The following is an 8,834-nucleotide window of genomic DNA, read 5'->3' as shown; positions in this document are numbered from 1 at the left end:
ATTTATCTTAATGGCTTGCCGATCATCGGGCAAGTCCACCAAAGTCCATGGATCCGTTCTCGGATTTTATGGCCTCGAGCCATTTATCGGAATCCGGGCCCACCATCGCTTCTCCATAGCTCGTAGGTTCATTGTTGTCTAGCAGCATGACCTTCAAGACAGGATCACCTTACCACTCCGAAGTAGTACGTGTCCTTGTCGTCCTACGAGGTTTGGTAGTGACTTGATCCGAAGTTTCATGATCTATATCATAAGCTTCCACTTCAATTGGTGTAGGTGCCACAGGAACAACTTCCTGTGCCCTGCCACACACTAGTTGAAGAGACGGTTCAGTAACCTCATCAAGTCTCCACCATCCTCCCACTCAACTCTTTCGAGAGAAACCTTTCCTCGAGAAAGGACCCGATTCAAGAAACAATCCATATTGCTTTCGGATCTGAATTAGGAGGTATACCTAACTGTTTTGGGTTTCCTATGAAGATGCATTTTATCCGCTTTGGGTTCGAGCTTAATCCTGAAACTTTTTCACATAAGCGTCGCAGCCCCAAACCTTTAAGAAACGACAACTTAGGTTTCTCTAAACCATAATTCATACGGTGTCATCTCATCGGAATTACGTGGTGCCCTATTTAAAGTGAATGTGGTTGTCTCTAATGCCTAACCCATGAACGATAGTGGTAATTCGATAAGAGACATCATGGTACGCACCATATCCAATAGGGTGCAACTATGATGTTCGGACACACCATCACATTATGGTGTTCCAGACGGTATTAATTGCGAAACAATTTCCACAATGTCTTAATTGTGTGCCAAAACTCGTAACTCAGATATTCATCTCTATGATCATATCATAGACATTTTATCCTCTTGTCACAATGATCTGCTACTTCACTCTGAAATTACTTGAACCATTCAATAATTTAGACTTGTGTTTCATCAAGTAAATATTCTCAACATCTACTCGAATCATCTGTGAAGTAAGAACATAACGATATTCACTGCATGCCTCAGCACTCATTGGACTGCACACATCAAAATGTGTTACTTCCAACAAGTTGCTATCTTGTTCCATCTTATTGAAACCGAGGCTTTTCAGTCATCTTGCCTATGTGGTATGATTTGCATATCTCAAGTGATTCAAAATCAAGTGAGTCCGAACGGTCCATTTGCATGGAGCTTCTTCATGCATATATACCAATAGACATGGTTCGCATGTCTCAAACTTTTCAAAAATGAGTGAGTCCAAAGATCCATCAACATGGAGCTTCTTCATGCGTTTTATACCATTATGACTTACATGGCAGTGCCACAAGTAAGTGGTACTATCATTACTATCTTATATCTTTTGGCATGAAAATGTGTATCACTACGATCGAGATTCAATAAACCATTTATTTAGGTGCAAGACCATCGAAGGTATTATTCAAATAAATAGAGTAACCATTATTCTCCTTAAATGAATAACCGTATTGCGATAGACATAATCCAATCATGTCTATGCTCAACGCAAACACCAATCTCGGTGGTAGAGGGAGTGTGCGATGCTTGATCACATCAACCTTGGAAACACTTCCAACACATATCGTCAGCTCACCTTTAGCTAGTCTCCTTTTATTTCGTAGCTTTTTATTTCGAGTTACTAACACTTAGCAACTGAACCGGTATCTAATACCCTGGTGCTACTAGGAGTACTAGTAAAGTACACATTAACATAATGTATATCCAATATACTTCTATCGACCTTGCCAGCCTTCTCATCTACCAAGTATCTAGGGTAATGCTGCTCCAGTAGCTGTTCCCCTTATTACAGAAGCACTTAGTCTCGGGTTTGGGTTCAACCTTGGGTTTCTTCACTAGTGCAGCAGCCGATTTGCCGTTTCATGAAGTATCCCTTCTTGCCCTTGCCCTTCTTGAAACTAGTGGTTTCACCAACCATCAACAATTGATGCTCCTTCTTGATTTCTACTTTCGCGGTGTCAAACATCGCGAATACCTCAAGGATCATCATATCTATCCCTGATATGTTATAGTTCATCACGAAGCTCTAGCAGCTTGGCGGCAATGACTTTGGAGAAACATCACTATCACATTTGGAAGATCAACTCCCACTTGATTCAAGTGATTGTTGCACTCAGACAATCTGAGCACAAGCTCAACGATTGAGCTTTTCTCCCTTAGTTTGTAGGCTAAGAAAATTGTCGGAGGTCTTATACCTCTTGACGTGGGCACGAGCCTGAAATCCCAATTTCAGCCCTCGAAACATCTCATATGTTCCGCGACGTTTCGAAAACGTCTTTGGTGCCTCTACTTAAACCATTTAACTGAACTATCACGTAGTTATCAAAACGTGTATGTTCGATGTTCGAAACATCCACAAACGACGTTTGGGGTTCAGCACACTGAGCAGTGCATTAAGGACATAAGCGTTCTAGTGTCCGCATAATCGCTACTGTCAACTTTCAACTATATTTTCTCTAGGAACATATCTAAAACAGTAGAACTAAAGCGCGAGCTACGACATAATTTGCAAAAGGTCTTTTGACTATGTTCAGGATAATTAAGTTCAGCTTATGAACTCCCACTTAGATAGACATCCCTCTGGTCATCTAAGTGATCACATGATCCGAGTCAAACTAGACCGTGTCCGATCATCACGTGAGACGGACTAGTCATCATCGGTGAACATCTTCATGTTGATCGTATCTACTATACGACTCATGCTCGACCTTTCGGTCTCCCTGTTTCGAGGCCATGTCTACACATGCTAGGCTCGTCAAGTTAACCCTAAGTGTTTTCGCTGTGTAAAACTGTCTTACACCCGTTGTATGTGAACGTAAGAATCCATCACACCCGATCATCACGTGGTGCTTAGAAGCGACGAACTGTAGCAACGGTGCACAGTTAGGGGAGAACACTTCTTGAAATTTTGTAAGGGATCATCTTATTTACTACCGTCGTCCTAAGTAAACAAGATGCATAAACATAATAAACATCACATGCAATTATATAGTTGTGACATGATATGGCCAATATCATATAGCTCCATTGATCTCCATCTTCGGGGCTCCATGATCATCTTGTCACCGGCATAACACCATGATCTCCATCATCATGATCTCCATCATCGTGTCTTCATGAAGTTGTCACGCCAACGACTACTTCTACTTCTATGGCTAACGCGTTTAGCAGTAAAGTAAGTTACATGGCGTTCTTCAATGACACGCAGGTCATACAAAAAATAAAGACAACTCCTATGGCTCCTGCCGGTTGTCATACTCATCGACATGCAAGTCGTGAATCCTATTACAAGAACATGATCAATCTCATACATCACATATATCATTCATCACATCCTTTTGGCCATATCACATCACATAGCATACCCTGCAAAAACAAGTTAGACGTCCTCTAATTGTTGTTTGCATGTTTTACGTGGCTGCTATGGGTTCTAGCAAGAACGTTTCTTACCTACGCAAGACCACAACGTGATATGCCAATTGCTATTTACCCTTCATAAGGACCCTTTTCATCGAATCCGTTCCGACTAAAGTGGGAGAGACTGGCACCCGCTAGCCACCTTATGCACCAAGTGCATGTCAATCGGTGGAACCTGTCTCACGTAAGAGTACGTGTAAGGTCGGTCCGGGCCGCTTCATCCCACAATACCGTCGAAACAAGATTGGACTAGTAACGGTAAGCATATTGAACAACATCAATGCCCACAACTACTTTGTGTTCTACTCGTGCAAAGAATCTACGCAATAGACCTAGCTCATGATGCCACTGTTGGGGAACGTAGCAGAAATTCAAAAATTTCCTACGTAACACCAAGATCTATCTATGGAGAGACCAGCAACGAGTAGAAAGGGGAGTGCATCTACATACCCTTGTAGATCGCTAAGCGGAAGCGTTCAAGTGAACGGGGTTGATGGAGTCGTACTCGTCGTGATTCAGATCACCGATGATCAAGTGCCGAACGGACGGCACCTCCGCGTTCAACACACGTACAGCCCGGTGACGTCTCCCACGCCTTGATCCAGCAAGGAGAGAGGGAGAGGTTGAGGAAGACTCCATACAACAGCAGCACAACGGCGTGGTGGTGGTGGAGGAGCGTGGCAATCCCGCAGGGCTTCGCCAAGCACCATGGGAGAAGAGGAGGAGAACTTGGGAGAGAGGGAGGGGCTGCACCAAAGGCATAAGGTATGTTTGGGAGGCCCTCCTACCCCACTATATATAGGGATCCCAAGGGGGGGTGCGCCAGCCCCTAGGAGATCCAATCTCCAAGGGGGCGGCGGCCAGGGGAGGAGTCCTCCGCCCCCCCAAGGCACCTAGGAGGTGCCTTCCCCTGCTGGGACTCTTCCTTTAGGGTTTCCCCAGGCCCATGGGCCTCTTGGGGCTGGTGCCCTTGGCCCATGTAGGCCAAGGCGCACCCCCTACAGCCCATGTGGCCCCCCGGGGCAGGTGGCCCCACCCGGTGGGCCCCCGGGACCCTTCCGGTGGTCCCGGTACAATACCGATGACCCCGAAACTTGTCCCGATGGCCGAAACAGGACTTCCTATATATAAATCTTTACCTCCGGACCATTCCGGAACTCCTCGTGACGTCCGGGATCTCATCCGGGACTCCGAACAACATTCGGTAACCATATACAAGCTTCCTTTATAACCCTAGCGTCATCGAACCTTAAGTGTGTAGACCCTACGGGTTCGGGAGACATGCAGACATGACCGAGACGTTCTCCGGTCAATAACCAACAGCGGGATCTGGATACCCATGATGGATCCCACATGTTCCACGATGATCTCATCGGATGAACCACGATGTCAAGGACTTAACCAATCCCGTATTCAATTCCCTTTGTCTATCGGTATGTTACTTGCCCGAGATTCGATCGTCGGTATCCAATACCTTGTTCAATCTCGTTACCGGCAAGTCACTTTACTCGTTCCGTAACACATCATCCCGTGATCAACTCCTTGGTCACATTGCGCATATGATGATGTCCTACCGAGTGGGCCCAGAGATACCTCTCCGTTTACACGGAGTGACAAATCCCAGTCTCGATCCGCATAAAACAATAGATACTTTCGGAGATACCTGTAGTGCACCTTTATAGTCACCCAGTTACGTTGTGACGTTTGATACACCCAAAGCACTCCTACGGTATCCCGGAGTTACACGATCTCATGGTCAAAGGAAGAGATACTTGACATTGGCAAAGCTCTAGCAAACGAACTACACGATCTTTGTGCTATGCTTAGGATTGGGTCTTGTCCATCACATCATTCTCCTAATGATGTGATCCCGTTATCAACGACATCCAATGTTCATAGCCAGGAAACCATGACTATCTGTTGATCACAACGAGCTAGTCAACTAGAGGCTCACTAGGGACATATTGTGGTCTATGTATTCACACGTGTATTACGATTTCCGGATAATACAGTTATAGCATGAATAAAAGACAATTATCATGAACAAGGAAATATAATAATAATACTTTTATTATTGCCTCTAGGGCATATTTCCAACATTAAAGTCTTCTAAAGAAGAGATTGAAGTTGCTCATGATCAACTTAAAGAGGATTTTGAGCACCTTGACCTTGTCTACAAGAATGTCAAAGGAGAGCTCACCAAACTCTCTAAGTCTTATGAGGAACTTCAAGCTGCTCATGTGAAGTCTCTAGTTTCTTCTAGCTCCTCTCATATTGTCAATGATTCTTGTGCTACTAACTCTACTCCTTGTGAAGCATCTAACTTGAAGGAGAATGTTGAGCTAAGGGCTAAACTTGTTTTGCTAACTAGCAATTATGGGAAATTAGAAGAAAGTCATGAAAAGCTCTCGGGCTCTCATGATGACCTTCTAATCTCCCATGAAAGGCTAAAGTTAGCTCATGAGGCTATTGTGACTAAGGTAACATCTCCTGAGCCTCATGTGGACATTAGCACTATATTTACTCAAAATGATTTATTGACATGTGCTAGTCCTAGTAATTCATCTAGACATATTATAGCTGATTCTTGTGATGAATTGCTCTCATTGCCTTGTTGCTCTAATAATGAAGTTTCTACTTCCTCTAGTACTTTTGTTGATACTAACCTTGTAGAGGAAAACAAAGAGCTCAAGGCTCAAGTCACTATTTTGAAGAAAGACTTGGAAATGTGTCATGAAGGAAATTCCACTCTCAACAATATTTTGAGTGGTCAAAAATCCCCTCATGACAAGGGTGGACTTGGTTTCATCTCCAACAACAAGAAGTCCGAAAAGGAATAAGGAACAAGACCAAGTCAAGAATCCGGCCAACATCACATGCTTCAAGTGCAAGAATGTTGGACACCATGTGAGATCTTGTCCATTGAAGAAGAAGGCTTCAAATGTGAAGCAACAAGGGATGCGGCCTCAAGTTCAATCTCAAGGTCAACCTCAAGTTCAATCTCAAGGTCAACCTCAAGCTGAAGAAAGGCCACTACCAATAATGAACCAAGGAAATGCTCCCCAAATTGAGAAAGTAAAGAAGAAGAGAAGGGGGAGCACATGTTGCTATATTTGTTGTGAGAAGGGACACATATCTTCATCTTGTCCCAACGGTAACATCCCTAAGCCTCCTCTAGTCAATGATCATTATTTGCTTAGGAAGGATGTTGTTGGCAATTTGTTTGCCAAGTTTGTTGGCGCCCAAAGTGGTTTGGAAATGAAAAAGGCCATTTGGGTTGCCAAGCCTATTGTGTCTAACTTCTTAGGACCCAACTTGGTTGGGGACCATCAAGCTCAACCTTGATCAATAGGTGTGTGGAGGACATTGGAGATTTTGCTAGTTCATGAAGAAAAGAATATTCACCATTTATTTGTTCGAGCCAAGTCATGTGGATTATCTTCATATTATCTATCCAGTGTTCCTCCTTGTGGTAACTTGTATTTGTATTGCTTACATTGAAAGTTACTCGCCCCCTGCATGCTTAGGTTTTGTATCTAGCATGTGCATTTATATGTTGTACTTCCTAGTATGCTTGATTTGTGTTATCTAGCATGTGTAGGTTGCATTGCACATCATATAGTGTTGCTTGTTGTCTTGAGCCTTATTTGTATGTTGTTTGGCTCTTGCGAGATATTAGTGGATCATCACATTATGGGGGAGTGTTATGTTTTGTGCGCATCACAAACTCAAAATGTGAATATGAGAAATACCAGATAGTATTGATACTCAATATTATCTAGTCACTATGTGGTATGTCAAGCTCATTTGAAATTCAGTTCTCAGAGTATCATTAATTATCTCTTGTAGGTGGTTATTTTCCTTTGTTGTGTTCTTGCCGTGGTATCCAGAAAGTTGCACTAGAAAAGTTCTGGATACCCCGCGCGCACGAGATCTTTTAACCCCCGTGCGCACGGGGTGTTGCGTAACTCTCTGGGTACCCCGTGTGCACGGGGTCTTTTGACCCCCGTGCGCACGGGATGGTTGTTGATTATGATCTTGTGCTTCTTCGGATTCTACCACCGAGTGTTAATTCCAAATACCAATTGGTATTTCTTCTCGTGGTAGAATTTTATGATCATCTTCTTCTCGGCTTGTGCTTCAACTTGCCTTATCTCACTGCTTGTACTATCTGTTATCTACTTGAGTGAGATAAGCCTTTGAGCATGTGTGTAGTGTATATCCTTTATGCTCTTTAATTTTTTTTGTTAGTTCATATGTTGTACTTTGTGTGCGGTCCTGTGTGGATTCGTCACTTTGATATAATTTGGACAACTTGAATGATGTATGTCATTATTGGAGTATTCATCTTTTAAGTGTTCTTTTGCCCAAATTATATCTCTTTGGATCTTGGTAGGCATGTGCATGCATATTTATTTATATATTTCTTCATGCCTTGCTTGCTCTCTTGATCCTCTATATAGGGTAAACTCCATAATATCATTAATGGTTAAAGGTGTGCATGGAATTCAAGTTCATATCCTTTTGCACATACTTATTGTGGAGTTTGCCCTATGTATTGTGGTTGTGCTTACAACTTCGGACCCAATAAGTTTGGGGACCAAATTGTACCTTAATGTGTTTTAGGTACATTGGAGAAGCATTGGATGATTGGCTTATTCATGGGGAAGGTGGAGACACCATGGAATATTATTAGAGCCAAGCTTGGTTGATTCATTGTTTTGAGAGAGAAGATAAATGAAAACCCGGTTCAGTTGTAAGTGTTTCATTCTCACCATGTAAACCCGGTTATACAAAATTTGGGTCTTTTTGTTGGATATGCATCAAACTCCCACACTTACTATATTCTCAATAAATCCACGGGATGTGTTGAGGAAATGGTGAATGTGGAGTGTGATGAGAATAACGGCTTCCATGAGGAGCAATTTGTTTCAAGTGTTGTAGGTGATGAGGCTCCGTCCCAAGCTACAAGTACAATGGGGATTGGTCATATTCTTCCACAAGAAACACCCCTCGTCCATGTAGAAGAAGAAGGAGTAAGAGCCCCTCTTCTGGATCGACCATAAGGGAAGTCATCACCCCCAACACAAGAGCAAGATGTTGTGGGAGATCATATACCTATCCAAGAACAAGATCAAGTCCCTCATGTTCGCGTACTAGATCAAGGGCCTCTTGAACCAATGCTTTCTCTCTTGGTAACAAGTACTTACTTCATGCATTTATTCAAGTTAGAGTCAACATTGTGTGTGTTGCATCATGGCATGATTAGTACTTGTTGAGTGAGTGCTTGTATGTTTTGCATATATGTTTACACTCATGAGTTGTTGGATATATTTTGGACCCATTCTTAGCATGATTATCATATTGGATATCTCCATTATCCCGTGTCCAAAATA

The sequence above is a fragment of the Triticum aestivum genome, chromosome 7B (genome assembly GCF_018294505.1).
Source record: "Triticum aestivum cultivar Chinese Spring chromosome 7B, IWGSC CS RefSeq v2.1, whole genome shotgun sequence".
Classification (NCBI taxonomy): domain Eukaryota; kingdom Viridiplantae; phylum Streptophyta; class Magnoliopsida; order Poales; family Poaceae; genus Triticum; species Triticum aestivum.
Note: the sequence above shows the minus strand (reverse complement) of the source record.